At 34.3% G+C, this 13,529-nt stretch overlaps 1 pseudogene; it reads left to right on the forward strand.

The window, feature by feature from the left end:
• LOC149548156 (UDP-glucuronic acid decarboxylase 6-like) overlaps window positions 1-12,529 on the forward strand; it is a 130,300-nt pseudogene extending 117,771 nt beyond the window's left edge.
• The last annotated feature ends 1,000 nt before the right edge of the window (window positions 12,530-13,529 follow it).

The raw sequence follows: 13,529 nt of genomic DNA on the forward strand, positions 1-13,529 counted from the left end.
TCATTAATAAACCTCTCAGAGGCTTGGGCAACTATTGGATCAATTTCCTTACCTTGGTAATCAGCAAGTTAAATCCAAGGAAGGTGTAGGTGGTTCTTGTGGCTCACCAATCTCCAAATCTGTGGATGTAATAATTACATCTCCCTCTCCACCAATTTGTCCAATTTGTTCTCTTAGAGATGTTTCATCATCAATTTTTATTAGAGACTGGCTTGGGAAATATTGCTCCATTTGAGAAGAAGACCCTTGCTCTAACTTTTGTCTTTTTGGAGCACTAGCTACAGGTGGGCTTTCTGGCCTTGGTCTCTATGAATGAGGAACCTACTGCACATTCTAGATCATTACATATCCTAACCTTTTCTGCAAAGTGTACTGACCTGGAGGCACCATATTTCTACTATTTATTCTCCTCTACACCTATAGAGCCTTGGCATATGCATCCTTCTTCTCATTCATGCCTTGTATTATCACAGCAAAATTATTCATCAATGCTTGCATCTTGGCTCCCCAGTATTTTTTTTTCTTTCAATGGATCATAATGCAGGTCAAAAGCATTAATGAATTCTAGGTTTTTTCTAAATACTATCCATTTCTCCTTTCTCAATTCTTGTTCTTGCAAAGTAAAAACATTTCTAATCACATCCTCTGGATAGTAAACTTTTTGCACCATGCGGGAAGCTTTTATTCTCTCTCTTAAGAGGTCATAGAATCCTTCAGGATCAATAAACATGGCATGAGATTTTTCCATGTTATATCTATCTAAGAACAAATTCAAATGCTTCCACCCTTTCCTTACAAAGACATAATCATGTGCCACAATAACAATTGGAAAAAATGTTCCTTTATTAGGCAACTCCCTCTCATCCATAGTGCCTATTTTCCATAATAGCTCAGCTATTCGTATCTTCAAAGGCACATGAAATGGAAGCACATGAGGCTTTCCAAAAAATCCATATGCTCTTATTACTATTGAAACATTATAGGGAATTATATCCCCCCAATTATGACTAACTAGTAGCCCTTTTGCATGGTCCTTGGGTCTAACCAATTCTAACAGTGCTTTTGGAATTCTAGGGTTGTCTCCTCTCAAAAGTAATCTAAGCTTTGATGCAAAATATCTATCAAACCTCACATAACTAGCATCTATAGCTTTTGAAATCATATCCATGCTCCACAATTGTACTAGATTCCTCTCTCCATTCCTAGCTGTTTCCAGCTCTATACCCTTAGAAAAGAAGGCAAGTCCCTTATACAAACATACATACATAAGCAATGAATACCAACAGAAAGGTTTATCCACTTTTCCCCTTGCTATCCCCACCAAACCATTGTGAATCTCCTTTGCAAGAAAAGTAGCAAAATCTAGAATAGTGCTCATCCCAAATTGAAGAGTTTGAGCCATTATGAGGACAATTGAGCCTAGGATTTGCTCGGCTTCATCCATTCCAAAAATCTTACAAAGAGAAATATATAATGCCTGAGCCCTAGGGTTAAAATGTCTTTTCAGTAATGGCTTATGTATCCTAGCAATAATCACAAACAAGGTTCCAACTTTAGCAGCATGCTCCTACAATGGCCTTGTCCTTAGGTATATTCTTTGTACATCATATCTTGCTTGTAAATCATCCATATCAATGATCTCATGAACAACATGGTTAGGGTTGAGATTAAAAAATTCACTAAGCAGCTCAGGGCAAACCCTAAAAAGATTCAACCTAGAATGATTCTTCACCTGCCCTGTAATAGGATCATATTTCTTAGTCAAGTCAGTCAATAGATCACTATCAAAGAAAATTGTAGGGACTATTAATCTTCCAATGTTGAATTTCCAGACATTGCTCATGGGGGTATCTAAATTCCTTTCTGCAAACCATTTTTTGAACAATTGCAAACCTCCCATAGATACTTGGGCGTCTCTTACCCAGTTTTCCCTATCATAGAAACCCTCAACGACAACTACCCTAGGATTCTTAGGAATGAGTTCCCTTCCTTTAGTTATTTCATTTACTGATAAGGGAAATTATTCTAGGAAATCATCATGCACAGCCCTCTTTAAATAATCAGTTTGCCCAGAAAATTCCTTCCGTGGAGGCATTTTTAAAATTTCACACTCTTACAACAACAAATTCTAGATTTCTTATGGTTATAGGTTACTTACCCGCTAAATTTTCCCTTCTTTCTCTACAATTTTCTCTGCAAATTCACTGAAACCCTTGAGAAATTTTGTGCCCTAGCTCTGGAAATCTCTTCGTTTTGAGAAAATTTGCAATTGTGTACTTCAATAATGGTGATTTTCATATTATACCAGTGCATTGAGGTCGCACGAAGGAAACTTTGAGTCATATTAATTCCTGTAACCATTAGTTTCATGTTATATTTCAAATTTGAATTTGACTCGTCGATCTCTCAAAGATTGGATGGCTTTATTTCAAAAAGTAAAATGCCTTTAAAAATTTCAGAGCCCCCAGCAATGCATCAAAAGGGTGCTTGCCCACATTATTTAAAAACCTTGCATCTTCTTATTATAGGCAAGCACTCTCCGTCAATCTTACTCAAATCAATGGCAAGTCTAAAACCTTTTATTTGATGGCCCACTTAGCTAGCTTGACCAATAGAATATTATCTTTTAATCAATCTGATCTGACTAATCTGATTGTAGCATTTAAAGTCTCAACGCCCATGACATCACCACTTCCAACTTGGCATACTTATCACCTACCACCAATGAGCGCACTTTACTTCATCTAACCTTTCCAACATGGCATGACTCAGCATTCTTCTTAAGTCTTAGTCCCACTATGCTCGATTGCCCGCACTATTTAAATGTCGAGCAAGTCCATATTGCAGGTAAGCGCTAACCCTAGATCTTATTCAAATCTATGGCGATCAAAAATCTTCTGTGAATGTATACTTAGTTAGCTGGATGGACCAATGAGGCACTTCCTTTGTATTCCAACTCACCTAACAATTTTCCATGGATGACAAGGTGTTATTACCCTTTGAGAAAGGTGGCCCCATGATGTCACTCTGTGCCATGTCACGAAGGGGCTTGCCTGCATTACTTAAATGTCATGCATTTTCATATTGTGGGCAAGCACCAGCCCTTGATGCTTGCTAAATAAACAATCACAAAATCTAAACTGAAAAGTATTAATATCATTAAAAAGCCAACCAATGACATCGCAGGAAATTGAAAACGTGCACAAGGAACACTGACAACTCTGCAAAAGGTTTGACTACTTTTGACAACTTAAGAACTTTTGCAGCACACTGAGGTTTGAACATTAGCAGGGGCTATGTGTTGAAAAGGCACTTGCCCACAATATTTAAAGACCTTGTAGCTCCATATTGTGGGAAAGCCTCAACCCTCAATCTCAAAAGGATCTATGATGCTCAAAATAAATTACAACTTGGACTTTTTTCAAATAAAATAATGCAATTAAGGAAAACTTTATAAGGTTTATTAAAAAGATGAATAAAGGTATCTTTGCATAGATAAACCTTAGCATAAGAATTTCCTGCCAAAATATTACTTTATAAGGTTTTCAAAGGCTAGGGAAAAACAAGACAAGGCGTAAGGGTTTCTATGATGAATTTCTTGCCTAGGGTTTCCACCTAATTCCCAAAAATTTTGGGCACACATTTAGCATTTTTCACTTCTAAATATAACAAAACAAGGGTAGTGAAAAACTAGGCCAACATATTCAAGTCTAAATCATTTTTTATGCATCAATGAGTTATACAGACATATTGCGCCCAATGATCTAGATTTGAGGCAAAAGACTATTATAACTTGTGCCTGCATTTTTTGAAGTTGTTCTTATTTTGTCTTATCTTGGTGAAATCTTTAAATTGGCCTCAAATATTATTATTTTCTCTTTCAAATCATTTTTTGGGTTAAGATTTAATTACATACCTATGAATTGGGCTTAACCCTTTCTCTCACCCATGCGTAGCCCAAATGAAATGAAATGAGAATCAATTTTATTTTGTTTGTTTATATCTCATGTTGGTCAAAATTTTGACATTAAACTTTTAAAAAGTTGAAATTTCAACCTCCTTGGGACATATACAAAAATAAATTAAAAAATCATAAGCCAAAATGGCTTTTGGTCAAAAAAAGGGCAAATGTACTAGTGAGGACTTAATAGTTTGTGTAAATCCTTTAGCAAGGTGGCATTCAAATGGAATGATATAAAGTTTTCTAATAAGGTCACTCCTAATAGGGTGATTAAATCCTCTAACTAGGTCACATTTAACAGTGTGTATTGTAATCTTTAACGGGATTGGTTCCTAACAGGGCTCACTTCAGAAGAGCAAAAAAGTGGTGACATGTTGCTGGTAGTTTTTCCTAAATTGGTTTTCCACATTAAATCCTAGTGTCAAACTTGTGTTGAATATTTTATGGTGTTTTACATTTAAAATTTTTACATTCAACAAAATCTATTATTTTAGGATAATGAACTACTAGTTACTTTTGTTACTAGGTTTGCAGTAGAGATTGAGTTGCAGTAGGATAAGTATGACAGAAGAATGTTTAATTGTTTGATTGTTCAACTAGTTCTAATAAACCTTGAGTAACTAATTCACCAACTCTCTTAGTATTTCTAAATATTCTAACAATTGGTATTAGAGAAGTTTGAAGGTACTTAAAGCTATGTAGATCATGGCTCACAAAAGGGAGGTATCGAAGTTGTACAAGGAGAAATTTCTTGCATGGCACTAGTACATTTGACCTCATTTTTCAACCAATATTAGTCAAAATTTGGAAAAACCAATTGGTAAAAGTTTTTCTCATCAAAATTTTGACCAACTTATTGGTTGGTCAAAATTTTGACCAATCTATTGGTCGAAAACTTTCTAGAGCCCTGTTGCAATTTCTTCTAGGCATTGGTCAAAAACTAACAAGCATTGGTCGAAATTTTGACCTATGCTTGGTGGAAAACTTCCAAACATTGGTCAAAAACTTCCAGGTATGCTTGGTAGAAAATTTCCAGGCATTGGTCAAAATTTTGACCAATGCTTGGTCCAAAACTTTCAAGCATTGGTCAAAATTTCAACCAATGCTTGGTCGAATTTTTTTTTTGAGGAATTCTATAAAATAGTTCACATGCCTTGCCTATGATTTAACATTTTGCATGCATCTTGCACTCCCTCGTCCTGATGGTGGATTACAAAGAGTGATATGAAACGATGATGCTAAAAAATACACACAAGAAAATCCAAAACAAACTTGCATTACAAATGGATTGTGGAAATCTGATATTGTTAATTTTTCATGCATGTCTACTAGGACAATCACAGCTTAAACATATATCTATAATCTCATCAAATCTATTATATATATGTTTAAGTTGTGATTGTCCTGGTAGACATGCATGCAAAATTAACAATATCAAATTTCCACAATCCATTTGTAATGCAAGTTCATTTTGGATTTGATTGTGTGTGTTTTTTAGCATCATCGTTTCATATCACTCTCTGTAATCCATCATCAGGATGAGAGAGTGTAGGATGCATGCAAAATGTCAAATCATAGGCAAGGCATGTGAACTATTTTATAGAATGCCTCAAAGAAATGTGGTCTCTTTGCAAGCCTCAAAGGGAGTATGTTGATACGAGTAAAGCAAGCTTCTTCATGAAGATCTCCACACTTATTTTGTCCATCACTCTCTTCCCATCTACACCCCTACTAAGATGGTCCCAGTTCTAGTTTGTGATCCTCCAATCTAGGCAAGGTAGCTCCCCCTTCCTTATTTTGTTTCATCTTAATGTGCATCACATGGAACTTGAAGTTCATGTGGCAATGCTATAGAGACTTTAGAAGATCTTTTTCTTGGAGAAAAACGTCCACATGACACCTATGCTCAACACTATTATTACTTACTGGATATGCCCTGAATATTTTAGAACTTTTTGTTGGTCTCACCCAAGAATGATAATTAAGGAATGAAAAATTTGCCATGCTATGAGGAGGAGAAAGAGGTGCATATAAAAAAAAAAATTTAGCAGTTGTATGATGTCTTCCTCTATCTTTTTCTTTTGTAGAAGCCTTGGGATTCTTTTCTATGAGGGAAATAGAACACTTCTCCTAGTGAGCCTTTGGTAATCATCATTGTCATCACCATTTCCATCTCCTATCATACTCAATGTAGCCTTTCATTTGAAGGATGGTGAGATAGGTCCATGCAAAAATTTCTATCAATATGACAACATAAGAGGTAACTTTGTGCTTATGGAAATGATTTTAAAAATAAGTTGATTGGTCAGATGTGATGTTGGGATCAATACAATGACTTGTTAAATGCCCCTAACAATATATGCTGGACATATCACATATGTTTGAGTGTTGTATTACTATATGTCTTCAATCTAATCATGATCACTTGTCAAGTTTAATGAACCCTCTTAACACAAAACACAACTATTCATCACAACCATTAGCACATTATAGTATCAATTCATAAACTTTTGCAACTCTTGGAAACATAGTCTAGCTATCATGGGTTAGCACCACAGGTTTCTCATAGGATTTCCTCTAGTTTTTGTGGACCAGAAGTCAGTATTTAACTAGAAATGGCATATTAGTATTGTCACAAAAATTAGGGTGGTTGTCGCATCAAAAGATTGATACCTGATAATAGGTTCGTTAGACATGAGTTGCTCCTCTTAAATGACCAAAAAAGATGGTAGCATTGTTCTTAATAAGACCAGTTATTCTTAACTTGTCTAGTAACACATGAAAGTTGCATTAGCTTACTCATTTAGCATCTCAGACAAAAATGGAGTAGGCCACCAATTTCGATAGCCCTCTCTGCATTGTTGAGCAAGAAAGATGTGCCTTACCAAACCACAATTGTTTGCACTGCATACAGTATAAGGAGAATTTTAAAAAATCATTTGATAACTATTCACAAATGAAAAATACATAAGATGTCCCAGCATTAAAAAGGATCTTCTCTCCATGGAAGTTTGATGTGCTAAGTGCAAATATCTATAAGGTTATGTGTGTGTCTATAAAGAGAGGTAACATCAACAGCACACTCTTCTCTTGTGTTCTCAAGAATACCTTTGTGAAAATTTACAAAAACTCATATAAAATATCATACACATTCAGGTGGAGGAAAAATATACAGTATACCCCAGTGCTAAGATATTTTGTACATATTAAAAGTATGTCTATGATATTGGAACCATCTCATGGAGAAATTGACATTTGCAAGGATATGGATGTATTTTGGGAAAATGAATACTTAGACACTTCAAGATTACAAAATCCATAATGTTACAAAGAAATCACAATAATTGATGATAAGAGAATCAAAATACAAAACCACATTTTCTAGGCCATTAGCAGGACCCAAATTTGAGATAACCATGGTCTATTGTCTCTATCTTCAGATTTCATTCACACTCATTTGAATTTTTTATTAGCATTTTTCCTAGGATAGATTGTTTGGTCCTTTGAAGAAATGATTAAGAGGTAATAAAAGGGTATTTCAACCACTATGAATTGCTCCCTGGCTGTAGTTTTATTAGCAAAATATTTATTTTCAAATGCATAATGATAAAGGTGTAGCAATAAAGCAAGGTCATGATGATTGAAAGAGAACCCAAAGATAGCATCTTTGACTAGCTTGAGATCCAATGACAGTGTCATATCCTAAACCTGCTATGGTTCAAGCATCGGCTACTCTAACTAAATAAGTTGTGAAAGCTATTAGAAAAAAGTTGGGAAAGGTAATGTGAAGCTGAATAGTTAACCTGGAATTAGGAACAAAAAACCTGATTAACCATTAAAATGACTTGACTATCTATGAGCATATAGTAACTGTAATTCTAATTCATCTGATATCTCTAATCTTTTAAATGAAAAAAAATGCCCATCATAAAGAACATGTTATCTAACTAATGTCTGGCTTTTTTTGACTTCATTCAACAACATCCCCTAGTCCAATCAAGGTTTCCATGAGAGCTAAGATGTTATTTGGAACACTTTCAGCATGTCTAAACTAATGATAAGGATGGGTGCATACACGATTGCATATTTTCTTCACAAATAGGGCTACTAGTAGAGCCCCAATTATTAGGCCTCCTTCCAAATTTTTAGGGCTTATAACTCCTTCCCCTCAGAGATTCAACTCACCTTCTCTAAAAAAAATTTGCTACATTAGACCCATTCTCAAGGATTTTTGAGGTCTCAAGTCTTCAAATGATCGTATAGTAGAGTTGTTAAAAATGAGGGTTATTAAGGGTTTGGGTAGCCTTCCTTTTGTCCCCACTTTTTCACCACCTTCCACAACTTGTTAAAACTCCTCCTTCACAACATAGCATGTATTTTTACTCCCCTTGAATCCCTCAAAAGGGCAAGTCATGAAATTACTTCTTTTGCTCTTGAGAGCACTTTTACTACTAAGACTTTCTTGTAATTTAGGCCAAATGAATGAGGCTTTTGAGATCTAGCATAAGATGGAGAGGGAGGGCATAAGTGATGATCTTCATACTTACATAGTTTTCATACATGGGTTACTCAAACACAATAATCTTACAGATGCATGCAAATATTATAAGGAAATGGTTGGGAAAGGCCTGCTTCTAGCACCCCAATATGGCCCTCTTAAAGTGCTCCTAAATGAGCTTCTTAGAGCAGATAAACTTGATATGGTTGCTGATATTTGGGAATGTATGAAGAAGGGTGGTTCCCATATTAATATCTTTGCCTATACAATCTGGATACAAGCATTATGTCAAATAGGTGAGGTGAAGGAAGCTGTTGCACTATGGACATGGAAGAAAGTTGGAATTTGAATGTTTTAAAACATTAAAGAACATTCAACCTAAGCTTCCAAGTATAGGAACATGCATACCTGAGGTACAAATTGCAAAAACTACCTACAACATTGGCAGGCATCACTTGTGCACATGGTCAATATGCATAATAACCTATACAGATGTTAGGATATCTAAATACAAGTGATATTTAAATCTTCTTAATGTACCATCTATGTTAGAGGTGTGAAAATGCACTGGCAATGGAAAAACTATAGTGCAAAATGAGAAATGAAATAATGTTGCTTGGTACAAACCTTGTTATAATTTTTTACTCTTTTGGTAAGGAAACTCAAAGGCATTAAGGATAACTATCATGTGCCCATGGAATAATAATGTGATGTATGGAATAACAAATAAGCTACAAATTCTAATTGTGTAAAGATAGCCATTAACGTTTAGTGAGTTGAGCTGAAGTGATCATTAGAGTAGGTTCTTTGGTAACAGGTTTGTAATAGTAAATAATCCCTCCTAACAAAATAGATCTGTGGTGTCATAACTCAAATCTATGTGTAAATCAATGGAGATTTCATGAGAAAGAACCATGTCCAGATCTCCAAATGACATATTAACATACAATATTATCTAATATTCTGCATCCTTATGTGAATTTGGCATAGATAAAAGGAAAAACAAAGTGCAACACTTTGACACATTTGAAGATGTCAGTACCTCAAAATAGTGGTTAAGAAGGGAATAGTTTACCAAAAAAAATGAAGGTTTGGTGATCTTTGGCAACTGATATGCACATGAAACTCATTCCCGTACTTGCACAAAAATTAGATGGATAATAAAAGGTGTCCACCATATGCAGATTACATGTATTGTCCAAATGTAGCACAAATATGAATTTCATTCTAAGCTAATATGGCAAACAAAAAATTGCCCATTCAGAATTAAAAACTAGGAGAGTACTGCTATATGCCAAATAGGTCAACAAGAAATAGAGAGAACAACATTAATGTTAATGAGAATCACTAAAAACCAAAAGGAATGGGCAAGGAATGATGGTATGGTTATTTGAAAGTTTAAAGGAAAGATTTCTTTTAGGTAGTAACTAGTCCTATAAAAATATTGAGGTCCAGAAGAACATGTAATTGTGATGACAGAAAGACTCAATTAGACTTAACAAAATCCTTTTATTTGCAGTATGCAATTTCTTATAGGAGAAACTAGTAATGGATCTTACAATTTTGATATCAGAATCTAATTGCTAATCTATTTTCACATATTCTCCAAAAAATTCTCTCAGAGTTTGATTGAGAAAGAATGAGAAACTGGTTCAATGTCATTTTTTAGTACCTTTCTGCTTGGTAAACTTCACAACTAACTTTCCCCACATCCTATAAAAATTTGAATAAAATAGATTCTAGGAAACAGAATGAATGCTAACTAAATAGAGCTCTTAGAACCTTCTGAAACATTTAATAGAGCTCTTTAGAACTTTATTATATCACTATATTTATTAGCATGCTAATAGAAAGTTAAATGCATGCAATGGAAGAGGCATTTCAAGGATGGACCCTCTTGAACTATCCTGAATGGACCCTTCCTATAGGCATTTCTATTCACGATTTAGAGGAATCTTCAAGCTATGGAAAACTCAAAGTTGGTATTAGATACAACAATCTTTTATAATATCTTAGTTGACTTTATCATCAATTACTTCCTACAACTACTCTAGATAGTTGGGACACAAGTAGTTTTTGGAGATTACATATATTCATTTTTCCATGACAATTATGGCACAGTGGGTTTGGTTAGAAAATGGGCTTTTCTTTCTTTGTGATATTTTTAGTCAAAGTATAAGTCTTCTACCCCATGCTTGGCTACTGCATTATGCTGATTGATTCTTGTAAGATTCTAGTGTATGGTTCCCAAAACTTACTTTTAGTCCTTTAGACTGTGACCAATTAATTTGCATTAGCAAGAATGTAAAAAGATTGAACCTGATTTATGTATATCTAATGAGCTTGCACTGTACACATTGGACTTGCTTGATCATAGACAATAAAGACTAATGCAATTGGCACATTGAATATGTTGGGCCTTACTAAGCGAGTTGGAGCAAGGTTAGTTATTATATACCCTGATAGTGAGCTTTCCCAAAATTTCATTTTACAAGTTGTATATGCATATCCTTAACACTGTCTAATTGTTACAAACTAAGAGGATTGTTATCTATAGAATTCTGTTGACCTTAACTTCTGAATTCTATGGTGATCTTCTTGAGCATCCACAAAAGGAGGAATATTGGGGCAATGTCCACCCAATCAGTAAGCACTACTTGCACTATTGGATTCAAGACATTCCATTGAGTTCTCTTAGTTTTTGCTAAATATTTTTTAATTTGGATAGGAGTAAGAAGTTTTTATGATGAAGGAAAGTGTGTTGCAGAAACTCTAATGTTTGACTATCATAGGTAGCATGGTTTAGGTATGCTTCAATGCTATCACTTTCACATTTTATATTTTAAATATTCTTTTAGGTTATGTTGCCAATGCAACCTAAGACCATATATTTCTATGCATTTGAAAATATATACTTTCTTGTTTGTGATTTAGAGATCCACATTGCTCGAATATTCAATACATATGGTCCACACATGAACATTGATGATGGACATGTTGTTAGCAATTTCATTGCCCAAGCACTAAGGTATTTGGTGTTTTAGTTCAAATTTATTTTGGGGCAAGCTATTTGATATTTTCTACACCAACTTCTTATAAACTGGTTGAATTCTCTTAATATTGTGAATGGTGACTTCTTTGGCAAAAGTTGTCTATTGAAATATATAATTCAAAAGTTGAAAGTTTAAAAATGTGTTTGATTGCCTAGTTTATCTCAATTTTATAAAAAATGTTATCTACATAGACATGAGATCATTATCAGCATTATGCTTTATGGACTACCAGACAACCAATGCCTTTTTTCTCTATTCTCATACCTAATGCTTGGTTGTTGAAATGATCATTTGTGGAGTCCATCCCTTCTCAAGGAGTGAGAAATAGGAATAGATTTGATATGGATTGCATTTTAATAAGGTTTTGATGTCACCTATCACTCATTGAGATATTTTGTTCCTATGTAAAGGATAATGACTTTTTTGTTTGTCCAAGCTTGAGATATTTTTATTTGATTCTTTGACTTGTTATGTCATTGTTATTGGGTAATTGATTTCTTTTTTTAATTGTCTGTGCCTAAGCCTTCAAATTTTATTTTTACTTGCAGAGGTGAAGAACTGACAATTCAAGCTCTTGGAACTCAGACTCATAGTTTTTTCTATGTTTTAGACATGGTATTTGTAGCTTCTATTAGCTGGTAGTTGGAGGAATTTTGTTGGAAACTAGACTTTTATAAGATGATGCTATATAGTTCCCTAATCTTGTGACACTTGGTAAAATCTTGAAAGAATGAATGCAGTTTAATGCTAAAAATGGAAAGTTGTGTGATTTTCTTTCAACACTCTAGATGATCCTAGAAAGAGGAAACCTAACATAACAAAGGCTAAAACACTTCTAGGATGGGAACCCAAGGTTTACATTCCTATTCTCTGAACTTGTTCTTTGTAAAAATGATTTTCAAAATTTGGTTTGAATTTTCTAATGGGGTATTTTAATTTTAGGTTACTCTATGTGAAGGCCTTCCCCTCATGGCTAAAGACTTCTGTGAGCAGCTAAATGTACCAAAGAAATCATAAATTGTTAGTCTTCGCATGGAGGAATAAAGGATCAATGGCAATGGGTGTCTATTTTTTCATCAAGAGATTGAATTTTCTTATATGGGAACATCTATTTATTAAACACTCAGGATTTCAATTCTTTCTTTTGTGCTTCATAGATTTTTTGCACTAAGGTTTATATCTATATTATACTTAGGGAAAGGGCAATTTTTAAAAATTTATTAGCTGGGTTTTTGCCAATCAAACTTTCATCTAGAGCTATAAGTGGTCTAGATATGGATTTTGAGAAAAAAATTAAGTTATGTATTAGGCTCATGGTTATTTTTGTTGCAATATCTCAATCTTTTTCTTCTGAATCCTAGGGGTGTGTATGGCTTTGATTTAAAGCTTTCATTTTGATATAATAAACCTAGTAATAAGAAGGACAATGTGGTGGAAGGGAAATGTGTGTGGTGTACTAGGAAAGAGAGAGTGTCAGTTTAATAATAGCTTGGATTTTGAATCCTTCCTCTCCTGTATTTACTACAGATCATGTAGATAATTTAACCTATGCTATAATTTTGCCAAGGATAAATAATTGCTTGTCTTTTGGTAATAAGGCACACATCCAGTATGGTCAGCTGGTTGGCTTGACCACCATAAATAGGACAGTGCCAAGAAGAAATCTCAAGTTTAAATTTCCTTGAATTGAGTACTATAGATGGAATCATAGGAGTTTCACGTCAAAAAAGGATATTATGCATGAAATCCTTCATAGCTTATTTCACTGAGGAGGTTGAGTCCCTCCCATCATTTATTTACAGTAGTGGATGTTTTAAGTATAGAAAGTTAGAAACTAAGTTGGACTTCGAATGATAATTTAATGCTCCAATTTTTCGAGGCCATTTTGAGATATACTTTCTAATATCTATTCATGTCTCATGAAAATGGAACTCATATTACTTGATTCATTAAATGTTTTTGCAGGGAATGCTATAGTCACATTTACCATCTAGGAAGATATAAAATTATCAACATT

Source organism: Cupressus sempervirens, chromosome 7 (genome assembly GCF_028749045.1).
Source record: "Cupressus sempervirens isolate cs-2001-9-10 chromosome 7, ASM2874904v1, whole genome shotgun sequence".
In the NCBI taxonomy this organism is placed as follows: Eukaryota; Viridiplantae; Streptophyta; class Pinopsida; order Cupressales; family Cupressaceae; genus Cupressus; species Cupressus sempervirens.